This window comes from Adiantum capillus-veneris, chromosome 15 (assembly GCF_014529385.1).
Source record: "Adiantum capillus-veneris isolate H3 chromosome 15, ASM1452938v2, whole genome shotgun sequence".
Lineage (NCBI taxonomy): Eukaryota > Viridiplantae > Streptophyta > Polypodiopsida > Polypodiales > Pteridaceae > Adiantum > Adiantum capillus-veneris.
The window spans coordinates 54,163,688-54,177,705 of record NC_140945.1 but is presented as its reverse complement, the minus strand read 5'-3'; the positions used below and the strand labels follow the sequence as shown (position 1 = coordinate 54,177,705).

The 14,018-nt window shown below is 39.9% G+C and overlaps 1 long non-coding RNA gene across 1 annotated transcript in view; it reads left to right on the top strand.

The window, feature by feature from the left end:
* Positions 1–629, top strand: part of LOC147440683 (uncharacterized) — a 32,645-nt gene extending 32,016 nt beyond the window's left edge. Inside the window, exon 3 of the long non-coding RNA XR_015184281.1 lies at positions 3–629. This is a non-coding gene — a long non-coding RNA (uncharacterized LOC147440683). The remainder of the gene's footprint in view (positions 1–2) is intronic.
* Positions 630–14,018: the final 13,389 nt, after the last annotated feature.

Sequence of the window (14,018 nt, the reverse complement as noted above, 5' to 3'; positions counted from 1 at the left end):
AGTTGCTTATATTTGGTTTTGCTAGCAAGGTTAGTCAGTCCTTGTGGGCGCCATGAACCGTACAAACTTAGATATGTAACAAATATTTCTTGCTAATGTGCCTTGTCAATATAGCCTTGCTTTTTTTGTAACTTGCAAGATCTCCTTGCAATGCCTCTCTTTGTATAGAAGCTGGAATCTGGACTAGTACGAAATGCTTTGCGTTTTTTTGGCACGGGCTTGGAATCAAATTACATATTGTTTTGGTGCTATACAAGTCATCCATGGTGTACACAAATAAGTGGCTATTGGCTCTTGCACTCTTTTCGATATTGAAGGCGCGACAAATTCTTGATTAGAATAATATCAACATATAGTTGGTATGTGTTCAATGGCCATGGTGTACTTCATTCTCTCCAAGTAGATCTGATTATTGATCTCCTTGGTGCATTTATCGAATGTTTTGGCTCTTGTGCGAGTATAATTGTAAGACCATGCGCATATGTTTTGCCATTATGAAGCTCAATTTTGATTTTACATCAAAGAGGAATGGAAGCATAGCTTGCTAATTTTAATGAGAGACATTTTCCCCTCTGTACAATAATTCTCTTGAACTTTCATAAAATTGGCAGCATAGTTCTTTGAGTCGAAAATTTTAATTTTTATTGAAGAGCATGTGCAATGAAAGATATTGTTTTTCCCCAACGTTGATCTTTGACAGCTTCCTAGCAAATTCCAAACAAAAAGAGAAATGACGTCAACTTCCACCCGAGGGTCTCCACCTCGAAATCAACTATAGCATGCGTGTTCAAGAGTTATTTTTAAGTTCTCTCTATACACATAATTCACCATGAATTAATTGACCCCTTTTTCTTCATAAACTGTATTTTTTTTTTCAAAGTTCCTTTTTTAAAATGCTACTAGTGTAATCCTGCACCGGTTTGAAATTTTTAAACCCCTCCCAAATGAGCTCACATGCCACACTTACACATTCTGAGGTTCCAAGAGTTTCCATGTTTGACGGAGTATCTTTATGTTGATGGTCTTGGAGACCCCCATCCCCTTACATATCCAAAAACTCATACATTACTTGAGAGTCATGACCACCAAAACAACAAGGCCTTCCTATGATTCTAGATACTTTGTATTCACATGAACACCTTAGCAAATAGAGGAATCTCGTTCACCCAAATGGACATAGCAAGTGTAGCCCATATCATCTATGTTGGAAGCATCCAACACAAACCATTTTTCTTTTTCTCCATGAGGACTCTTTTCAATTCACTATGTATAGATAGACGGGCTCTTTACGAATTTCAATTTGTATCTACTATTTTACTCTATGTGCCTTGGCACGATCGATTGTTTATATTCAAAACCCTAAGCATATAAGTGAAGCGTAAGTCATGTAAAAGGAAGAGATCATTTTGTGAGGACAACCCCTCTCCCTTGCCAAAGTAGAGAGAGAAAGAGGAAGCTATGGAGATGGAAGCTTGGAGCTTCATGTATTTGTTTCACAAATCGATTAATGCATGCTATGAAGTTGTCTTCTTTTTTGCTTTTCATTACATTGTTTTTTAGTGTCTCAGCGTGTCTAGGTAAAAAATAACCGTTCTCCAATATTTTGACTCCTATTGTATGTTTGATTATTGTGTTGTGTGCATGATTAGAGTAGCTTGCATAGTAGGATTCGTGTGTATTTCACTTTTATTTGAACCCCATAAGCTTGGGTGAGTTTGTGATTAGGATGTGTTGATAAGGCTAAGTAGACAATGCAATCACTAGCATGGTGTGACTAGCATAAAAGTGAATTCGTGTGTGATCACTAATCTCTTTCATTAGTTCTCTCTTTTTTCTATTGTAGATTATCTTCAATGATTTTTTACTCTTTCTCAACTCATAGCTCTCACACACTCACCCACGTGTGATGTTGCCACATTCGAAGCTTTCCAATCAGTGCGCAAAGCAAATCGAGCGAAGACAATTTTTGAGAAAACATGAGCAATACCCTTGACAAATTGATGCGATCACAAGGTATATTGAAGAAATAATCATGGCATGTTGGTCTCGAATGTAAGATTATAAATATGGGTTGACATAGTGAACCATCCTTTCACTCGATGCACCCACATATCTTGCATGTTCGTTCCAAGGCGCATACGATTAACTAAGTCCACTCCACTTCCAGGGCCCATTGTAGACATTGGAAAACATGAGGAGGTTGGCCAACACCTAGTTGACCATGAAAAAGAACACTATGCAAGTAGGGATTTTGACTCTTATACTTGAGTCATAAGATTGATTCAAGACCCATAGATCTATTATCCTTTGCTATTTTGATAGTTTCCAAGATTTGTTACACTTGATGCTTGTTATGGTGGAGAAAGGGCATCAAGAAAACCAAAAACCTCTTCTTCTCTTGAGGGAGTGTTTGTAGAAAAGCTAATACCCATGAGCTTATCCATCATCATATCTTGTAATGTTGACCTCTCCAATTGCTTAGGTGTTGTCAAAGGTTGAAGAGTTGCCCGCTCAATCAAAGCATCAAAGATCACCTTGTCATCAATTCTACTTTTACCCTAGCTATGGGTTTGTGATAAGCTAGATTCACATCTATTGAAAATGTTTTTCTCCAATGGGATGCAACAATAGATGACTATAGCACATGCACTAATGCATTATGTCATTTGATGAAAATGCACAAAAACCAATTTTCCAAACTCTGGACCAATCAATCCTTTGTGAGGGGCTCGTGCCAATTGACCCATCCCACATGTGTTGTCCAAGAATTCCCATCAAATCATTGTTCCATTCCATACATGCTTGAGTCGTCACATTGTGGTGGCATCTCAACAGCAATGATCCTCCATCTCTCAATGCTTCTCTCTCATCTCGCTTTGTGTCTACCTATTGCTTCGTCTCTCATTGAGTCTCTTGATGTCACTTAGCTTAAATTTTTCCAGCTCATCGACCTTAGAGAACCTTCCCATAGGCCCACTCACGAGAAGGTCTGCTCAAAAAAGGGCCACCCAACCAAGTGGACTCATTCCCATACATAAGCCTCTAGGTTGCTAGCTATGCAACTGAATTTGGTTCTAGCAAGACCTAATTGGCCATTCAACTGAATTTGGTCCTAGCAAGACTGAGCACAAGTCCATGCCAATGATGCCATCAAACAACATGACCTCTACATTGTGCATGGGGCCACTCCTATAGTATCTCCAGGTAGAGATCATAACTTCTTCTTTGTCTCTTGTCGGTGTCCGCAATCTCCCTTGCATCATCTTGGCTGTTGCCAAAGGAGTGTGAAAACTTATCATGGGGCAAAAGTCGTCACTAGATCGTGAGTCCTGAGATTGCATAATCTCATGCAGTCTTGCATGAACCGGATTTTGTTTGCGATGCTGTTGCTTGACATCTTAGTGTAGCTTATAGTATGTGTGGGGTGCCTGTAGGCCAACCAAGCTATGGACGCAAAAGAGAGTAACAACATAACCTGCACTTTTAGTACTACAATTTTTTGCAAGACAACATTATAGGGCATTGCAGCATAGTGGCCTTATTGCTCTCCTGTTCACAATTTTTATCAGCTCTAGCCTACACACAACTAAGTGGTCTTCCCTCCAATAGTCAAAGCTATCGGCCCAAGCCCTAGCTATAACAATGCCATGTGAATAGCCACCCAACCTTCTTTTTAGGCACAGAGGAGCCACAACCTTCAGCTGAAGTCACTGTTAGACTAAATGACTTGGTGACATCTCAGATCCTCAAATCCTCATCATAGTAGGGGATTCGAGTGCTCGTGGATTTGGCCTAAAAACAGGAAAGGAAGGCCCTTGAAGTAACGCGTACGCGAGAGAAGAAAAAGAAAGAAGATGCCATTGGGGAGAGAGAGAGAGAGAGAGAGAGAGAGAGAGAGAGACTTGCTCGTTTTTTTGTCGCTCGAAAAAACTTGCTCGCCATCTTGTAAGACTCCCACATTCTAACCGGATTGCTACCATCTCCGCATTGACATTTTGGTTGACTGATTGGAGCTATGCTACAAGTGGAGCTAACATTTGGCACCGTTGTCGAAGACAATAGCTTAAACTAGAGGAGATTTTTGCTACAAGTGGAACTGACATTTGGCACTGTTGTCGAGACAATAGCTCAAACTAGAGGAGATTTTTTGAGTGAAAATGAGTGTTCAAAAGTAGAATTAAAGTGTAGAAATCCCTTATTTTCTTCTAACTAAGCATTGGCTTGTGAATAATTGACTAACAATTTGTGTGGTACACGTGTGTATGTTTAATTAGAGCCTTGAACATCGGTCTTGTGAAATTTTTTTGCAAAAATTTCATATAGCTTTGAGTTATTTAGAGTGTGTACTTAACTAAATAATATCTCTAATTACTCATTATTTCATGTGCTTCTAATGCTACACATAGACATCTTGGATTAGATGTGTGCTTGTCAATATTATGTGTTTGATTTTGTTGAAATGAAAGCTACACATGAGATTTGTGATGGTGTGTTGTAGGTAAAAGCGATCTTGGAACTGCAATTTTTAAGTGCACGCACACATACACACCGATAGAGGCATCAATTAGAGTGAAAAATCAATGCAATTTTTGGTGTAAATATGAGTGTATTAATCCAATTTTTTTAAATTTATGTGCAAGTTTTGATTGAAATTAAGTGCATAGGATTTGCTTCAATTTTAAGCGCATAAGTCTATGTCTATGCTCATGCTATGTGTATACATTTGGGTGTAAATGTATGACAATTTTGGTGCCAATGGATTGATGTAAAGCAATTGGATGCATGTGATTGTTGATTTTCTTATGGTTCATGGTTTTTAGCATTCAATTTGCGTCAAAATGTCATCAAAATTGTGTTAGAATCGTATTTGTATATGCTTGTTCAATGATAGCGCTTAATGTGCATGTTTACTCACATGCAAATTGATTTGTATGTGTAAAATAGAATGATTGATATGCTGATTTGATAGCATTTTTATTGATGTGCAAAAATGTTTAACCAATGATTAAATTATTTTTTGGATCATAATTGGATGGAAAAATAATAAAAATGGTCCAAAATTATTTGATTTTGACTATCACTTTAGTACATGATTGGTTGAAATGTTAAATTGCATCGTTAAGTGCTGTGCACGCTTAGGGTAAATAACTTCCTGTAGCCATCCACGCCAGCGTGGATGGCTACAGGTAGTTTACAAATCTATCAAGAGCATGCCGCACTCAGTTTCCAGGCCGTGCTGACCTCACCCACCCAAGGCCAGTATCTGGAGCCCAGCCACCAAGAGTCCTGCCATCCGGCTCATACAACCTTGCTATTGAACCAGCCGGCTCTTACTCGCCACCACTATCTCCGCTAGATTAGGTTCGAAACATGCTTAAAACTTGTGCGAGGTGGGCGCATGAAATGAAGGGCTAAAAGCTTTGACGAGCTGCCACCGTTATCGCTTATATCTCAGCTAGCAGTTTTAGCTCATTAATTCCTCATGATGCGAACGAAGCTGGCTTGGGGGAAATAGGCCGGTATTGTAGATGATCATGTTGTTCTTGGAGGGGCAGAGCATGCAAGCTTTGGCGGGACAAGAGGGGGCGAGAGGTGAGGGAACTGACGTGGAGTTGATAAAAAAATATATATCACTAGTTGAAGCTGCATTAATAACATAGGCGTGCACAATAACCTTAAAACTATGTAAACAAAACTGTCTGTAGCCATCCATGCCGGCATGGATGGTTACATGTAGTTTTCAAAGGTACTTGGGAGGAGGTTTCTTCGCGGATGATGACTCTCGCCTTCCCACGAAGAAGCTTAAACAATGCCGTTAGAGACAATTGAGCTCTTAGTGGAATGCAAACCATAGGAGCCTGTGCTCGTGTTTGTGACGGCTTGAGGATAGGATTGGAAGTGAAGCACGTCAAAGAGCGAGAGAAAAAAGGAGGTTGAGCACTATAGCCTCTCTCTCTCTCTCTCTCTCTCTCTCTCTCTCAAGAAGTGCTATCAACAATGCATCACAATGCCTGCATATTGGGCATGGATGCAAGTGCAACTACTATGCAGCCCTCCGATAGCGGGTTGCCCCCAACCATCTAGCAGAAGGTGTGTAGTGTGCTGGAGGGGATGGGTAAGCTCCCTGCCATCTACTACCATGCTCCCATCACATCACTTGGGCTCACGTCGTCGTGACGACTTGGTCGACGATAGAGATCACGTGCAATCGGTAAGTCTATTGATGCAGTAGATGCATGGTCCGGCCTGTAGTGGTGGAAAACTATGCAATCAAAGAGGAGCAAGAGGAGGACCTGCAATACACAAAAAGAGAGGAAATAGAGGAGGAGGACGAAGAGGTGGCCATCAGTATTGGTGGAGCAAATTTGGAAGCCATCTAACGTAGTATTAAAGGGATCACATCGCATTTATACAAGGCGTTTGATTTCTCGAATTTGAAAATCCTCGTAATTACATCTAGGAAAATATGGCATTGTCACAGAGTATGTCACTCCCTTTGCACTTGACCCCGTAGTCTTAACATCGAAAACATGTGTTTCATTGCAAAACACAATGACCTCTTGCATGAACTCTACTGCCATGGTTCTACCTAGTTCAATCTTGCCATGAAATTCCTTTGTTAATCGTGATCTCCACTTTACAATCTTGCCATCTCTCAATTTGGGACGGATGTCGCTAGCAACTCTTTGGTTCAATGTAATTGTTTCATGAATTCTTGTTGCTAAAGTCACTCCTCCTTGCAAAACCAAACCATTGGCTTGCAATTGAGTTACCTCTTGAGGCTGCAAATTTGTGCCCTTTGCGACCACCCAAACACCAAGAGCCAGACCCAATGGCCCTTCAAACCTTCCAAGTGTGCATGTTATTGGAGTTACAAAACCAACTGAACCCTTCTACGAGCCCTCCTGGGTTTGAACGAGATCGAGGATATTTCCTGCGACCCTAAAAGCATCGAGCGGGCACCCCATTTTTGGAATCCATAGAACAATCATTAATGAGCCGCCTACAATGATCTCCATCTTTTGACACCACACCAAAACAAGTCATCTTTTGCCCAAGTTCTGTTCTTCTTATTGCCCAAATGGACATTGCTACAATTACCTCTAGATATGAGACATTCCTTGAAGGATTTTTTGTGTGTTGGAGCTCACCAATTGAAGTTGTCACTGTAACATATTCTGGTCGGTGGCTGTCCTCCACCAATATATTACTTGCATCAACAAAAATTGGCCTCTTTCTTCTAATACTCTTTTCTTGTAGTATAGTTCTATTCATTTCAAGACTATTGACACCCATTTCATACATTAAAGAGTGTGTCAATTCAACTAGTTTCCTTCCTGCTGCTGCTGTTGCAAAAGATGAAGGTTGGTTCATGAAGCGATCTGCCAAGTCTTAATGCCGAGACCGAAAGAGCTACCAAAACCTTTTAAACAGGCATTATATTTCACGACTTTGAAGCACAGCCAAAGCTATATCTACACATGCTACCTCATACAAACTTATGTGACCCTTATAACAATAGAGGCACGCATACTAGCATGTTTTGATTTAGATAAGTTTGTGCTAGGGACAAAGATACCTTCAACATCTTGCGATACAAATCTTTCCCCCCAATGAGGGACTCATACATTCCACCAAGCCAACCATGTCTCCATGCAGTTCTCCATTTGCGGCACAAAATCTTGTGCTCCTCTTGAAATGCTGGATGGATGCACTTGGCAATATGTCGAACCATACTTTGATCCCAATGGAACAAACATGATCTCTCTTTGTTTGGAATAGATTTCTTTGCTCCTCCAAAATAAACCGTACGCACAACAATCCAATTGGCACTTGCTTCATCTGCCATGAATCCTCTGAACTCTGGTTTATCAAAACCTTGTTCCTCAACCACATTATTTAGCATCTTCCAAAATTCAATCTGAGCATATTTATTTTCCACAGTAAACTCAACAGTTGCAATGGTGAGCAGCTCTTGTACGTAAGGGTCATAGACATGTGCTGACATAGTTGGACATCCTTGAACACGGTGTACATGATCAAAGTGCACCCACATTTGCTCTAAATTACCTCCAGGGAGCATCCGATACCTAAATCAACTCCACTGCCAAGTCATTTAAGTGACATTTTAAATACATGGGGCTACACCTTATCAACCAATTGGCCTGGGAAGATGATAGTATGGATAAAAGGATATTTGCAATTGCTTTTACGATCAAGCACTACCTCAAGAACCTTTGTAATGATGTTCTTTGATATTTTTGCACACTCCAAACTTTGCTCTACTCTCCTTTTATTTGAAAGGAGAGTCAAACTGTTCAGGAATTCAACAAAATCCAAATCTTCAATCACGCCTCTTGCCGTTGAACCTGCTCCAATAAGCTTTTCCATGATAATATCATGAGTAGTGGCTTGCTCCAATTGATTGGCAATCACCAAAAATATCCACTTGCACGATCAAGCAACATTTCATCTATGTGACTCTCAATCGTTCGACTCCTCCCCTCTGCACATGGATGATTATGTTCTCCAAGATGCAAAGCACACCTAGTACAATGGTGCTTATCTCTTGGCAGCAATAGTCAATAACTGCAAGACATGTAGAGACACATTCTAGCATTTGTCCACAGTGAGTGCATGTCAGTGTGCCATACTGAGAGGAGACCAATTCTTTAGGAAATTATTTAACAAGCCGACCTCACCACTAAGACTGAATGGACATATTTGAGCACAAATAAAATGGACAATCAATGTTAATGCAATGCAAGAGTTAGTTCAAGCACTTGAAGGTGCACGGATGAAGATGTAGCCTTGAAGGCTTGTGTACCTTGCAATGGTTTGGAGAAGTAGTTTTTTGGTGATATATGGTTATGGGCGTTAAATTTTGTGCGAAGTACTCTTGATCCGAAATATTGTTGTACATTGTACACATTTTTGAATTGTAGGTGCTATACATCTTTTTTGTCGATTTCATTGTTGATGTAAGGTTTTTGGCATGTGTGAGTGATCGAACAATTGAAAAAGAGTTTTCTAAAGTAAAGAAACTATGAAGGGATTGTTTCTAACCCCAACAAAAATTGAATATGTATATAACAAATATATTGCACAAGGGTGTCACAAAACATCACAGGTTTTGCTCAATTTTGTTTGCTCGGATTTTGGGATTCCTCGTGTTTGCATTGGTAGCCATTGAGGATATGGAACTTATTCAAATGGATGTCAATATGGCATTCTTACATGGGGGTCTTCATGAAGATATTTATATGCAACAACCACAAGGGTTTGTTATTGAAGGCAAAGAAAAGATTGTGTGCAAACTTAGAAAGGCTCTCTATAAGACCAAAGAAGGATCCCACCAATGGTATCATAAATTTAATGCTTCTATGAGGTATCAATGGAGTGATCAATCACTCATGCACACATGAACTGAAACACAATTGAAGAGAGAGAGAGAGAGAGAGAGAGAGAGAGAGAGAGAGAGAGAGAGAGAATCGATACCAGTTGAGGGCCTAAATTTTGGAGTCGACGCCCCTCGAAAAGAAATTTGTATAAACATTTCCGTTCATTCAAAGAGCATTTGACTACATGCAATGCTATTGAAACTTTCCATTAATCAAATTAGAGGGATGGAGACTCTAAACTTTGATAGTGTCTTGCGAATATACATGATCTACAATCAACTCATAGAATTTTATATCAAGGCCTTAAACATCTTGCATGTGATAAGATCTATAAGATTAGTAAGAACACAGGTTGGAAAAGAGGAATACATAAGAATTAAAAAGTAAAAACATATTTTGTTGTTAATTAGTATAAGCAATATACTTAGCCACGGAGATGAGAGAGAGAGAGAGAGAGAGAGAGAGAGAGAGAGAGAGAGAGAGGATGGGCCTTGAGAAGAGCATGGAGAACTTTTAGACTAACGATTGCGTGGAGCTTGAAGGGCCAGGAAGATAGATGTACCTCTGCACTCTCCAATGCAATGCCACTAAAAAAACTAAAAAATCTCCCTTTTGCAATCCTCAAATTGAAAAACTTTGAGCATTAAAGTTATTGATCTCATTGTTTCCAATAAGAATAAGAATCGCAACCCATTTTGAAAGAAACGCTGGCCTTTTTGAGTTATCCTAAAAATACTCCCACTAGGTTCTTTAGAGACATTTTTCTATATTTAGAATGACTTCTTTTGCCTTCTCTCTTGTATGGGAGGCATATGGAACACATCCTTATCTTCACATAGCTTTAGTTTTGCATGTGTAGATCATAACACCTTGGCTCCCATTCCCTCCTTTTGGTTACCCATATTGGCCACTTTTGGAGGTCGTTTTGAACTCTTTTTGGACTCGTAAACATCCCGTTTTCATCTCGTAAAATCATGGTTGAATACTTATCGAGTTCCTTTGGAACTTCTATGTACCTCAATCAACTTCTAGAACTCTCAAGTCTTTGGCTACATTTACTACCCATTTCATAATATTAGCCCTTTTACTATTTCCTATTTTCTCTCACTATAATGGCCGATTCTAAAGAAAGAAAATCATTTAAGTAGATTAAAAATGAAATTTGGTGAAAAAAATTACGTCTTTATGATACATGAGATCATTAGTTGTCACTCTTGGATAGGACACTCCCAACATCATATAATTATGCAATACGAGGGTGCATATTTAGTTTGTAGTCTCATAGATAGGTCATCAAATTTATGCATAGCGCAAGGTCTAAGCATTCCGCAGGCTATTAAAAGGATCTTTTGCTACTTGAGTGGAAATTTACATCTTGGGTTATTTTATCTCAAGGGGAGATCATTGCCCCATAGTCGCATGCTTTTTGGACTCAAATTGGGCTAGTTGTTATGACACAAGAGTGTCCACAAGTGGTTTTTGTTTCATGCTTGGCAATTCATCCATATCATGGTTGAGCAAGAAGCAACCTATTGTGACCACTTCTAGTTGTGAGGCTAAGTACAAGGTAGTCTTTACATGTACGGTTGAGTGTGTATGGCACATATGCCTAATGGATGATTTGGGTGTTGGATAGGACACTACCAACATCACTACATTGACAGCCAAAGCGCATTGGGAATTGCAAGGAACTTAGTTTTTCATGCTCGCACAAAGCACATTGAGGTGCATTATCACTATGTCAGGGATGAATGGTTTAGGGAGAGTGGATTAGAGACATTTATGGCATTAGCATGGTAAATAATATTTGAGTACACAAATGGAAGTGGAGTAGAATAAAGAAACAAACTTGATTGACTTAATTGAACTAAAAGTGTGTACAAAAGGCTCACTATTTAGAGCTAGCATAGGCATCTCATCCGACATCATGCATGGCATCACATAGAGGCCCCACCCCAAAATCAGCCCAACCAAGTTACGAAGTTGTGGGTGACTTTTCAAGGCACTTTAGGAGCCTCTTAACTATTTGTAGGTGACTCCAAACCCTTTAATAATGACCCCCATGGGTACCCATACTCTTTAGCACATGCTATTACATGGTTTAATGACATCTATGTATATCAGTAGACAAGAGGTGTTACACACAAGCATAGGTGAAATCCCAAAACGCTTACAGACCTCCCCCCGGGTGGAGTTTACACTATGAAAATTGACATCTCTAACACACTCCAACCCAAGAATATCTCCAATCCAAGAGACCATCCCCAATTTCGAAGACAAAAATGTCTCTAATCCAAGAGACATTGTACACCTCCCCTCAAATAGATGTATAAAGATTGAGACCAAGCTAATCCAAGCTATCTTCAAAAAAGTACATTGAGAGGTAAAGGCAAAAGTCAAAAGCTATAGAATGTCATCATAAGCGTAGTCACAAGAGACTAGAAGGCTGATGCCGTCTTCTTTGTCACCTTCATCTTTGTCTTTTTCTACCAGACATACCAAACTTATGGGTCTTGGATTGTTGTTAGTACTATGTCTGTGTTTCTTGAAGCACTTGGAAGGAGGATTACCCTTCTTCCTGCAAATGCTGCAAATCTTTGAGGCTAGTCAATCTTTGGCTATGTGCCCTTATTTACCACACTTGAGAGAAGTTTTATTGCTAGAACTAAGTGCAAAAGATCCTCCCCCTAAAGTATTATTCCTCCTTTTCTTCTTCTCCTTGATCGTTGAAGAGTTGATCACATCTTGAAAATATGGTGTCGGATTCTCTTCTTCAATGATGGTTCACCATCGGGTCAAATCTAGACAATAAGGCTCCAAGAAGAAATGCAATTTATCCTCCTTTGGTACTCCACTATTCACATAAGCCAATAGTGTGGACTGCTTTTAAGGCAATTGACTAAGCTTGCAACATATTTTTTAGGTTCCGTTTTTATTTTATATAGATCCTTTTTTAAGCTCACTTTTCTCTTCTTTTTCTTGCTCCAAAATTGTTTTCTAGTGCCTCCCATGTGGCCGATGAGGCTCCACAATCATTTGGTAAAGTGTACATAATTGTTGTTCGGTGGAGTGATTATGATTCCTAATGCTTGTCCATATTTGGCATTGTTCTGTGTGCTCATAGCCCGTGTCTATATGTGTGCTCCATCACTAGATGAGGGATCACAACTTGTTGGTTTGACTATTCCCCACGTCCCCTTTTTTATATGTAGCATGTCAACTTGGTCTGCCAAGTGTGAAAGCCCTCTTTGTTAAATTTCCTAAGCCCTTTTTCTTCCATTGTGCAAGATGAAAGAGGTCTTAGTGTTTGGAGACCCTCCAATCACCAGTATGTCTGCCTCTTTACAAGAGCACAATAACTTTTCAATTATTTGTTGCAAATGTTTGTTGTGCGGGGATGCAATTCCTTGATGTAAAATGGGGCAAAGAGAGAGAGAGAGAGAGAGAGAGAGAGAGAGAGAGAGAGAGAGAGAGAGAGAGAGAGAGAGAGAGAGAGAATATCCCTTTTGTTGTGAAGCACATCATCACCTTAGGGTGAAGTCACTATCAAAATTAGAAATAGCGAGATTTTTTGTTTATCCTTTGCTTTGATTTGTGTTAATTTGCTTGGAATGTCAGCACCCACCCTTGGCAAGTCTAAGCTTTTGGCTACGTGTTGTGTGAACCTTCACTTGAGAGAAGAACTAGTGCTCAAATAGAGCAGCGAGGGATGCTCCCCTTGAAGCTTTGAAGATAAGGGCCTTTGGAGCGCGGGAAGGGAGACCCTAAAAGGGGCTCGAGGCTAGAAGCTTAAACATTGAGGGTGGTTGGTCGTGGGAAGGGGTTTCCGAAAAGATTGGCCATTGAAAACCAACGAGCAGATTTAGTTGCACATGTAGAGCTGTGAATGCACGTTGAAGCCTAGCACTGTCAAATTTTTGTTGGTTTTTCTTATAAGTCAAATATTTTGTGCCAATGATTTCACTGTTATGGCCGAAATATGGGAGGTATAGCAAGATGAGATGCTTGCGATGCAACTTGTTGAGTTGTCACCTTTGACAACATTGTGAGGTAGGTGTAGGTCTACAATATCTAACTCGCAAGTATGCAACAACAGTAGGACTTGGTGCCTAATGATTGTGCCCAAACGAAGGTCAAGAATATCATAGTAGAGTGCATGATGTAGAGTACGTAGCTGAAAGCACTATAAATACAACCCACACAGTTGCATTAGCGTGGGGTAGCCAAGGCTTGGTGGTAAAGTTAATGGAGTGCGCCGATAGAAAAGTAGTTCGAGCATCCATGTGAGGTCCACCTTGATTGGCATTGTCTAAAACGTGTTCCCACCGAACACACACACACACACACACACACACACACACACACACACACACACACACACACACACACACACACACACACACACACAAAATGATGAGAAACACTAGTCTAGTGCTCTAATAATGAGAAACACTAGTCTAGTGCTCTAATAAAAATCTTCAAAGAGAAGAGACGTGATCTTAAATGCATGTATGCAACCTATGCTCTTCTAATCACAACCTATCTAATCAATGAGGGTAGTGGCTACCATGAACATGCCCGAACTTGATTAGTTTGCAAGTAATTAGAGAGATAAAA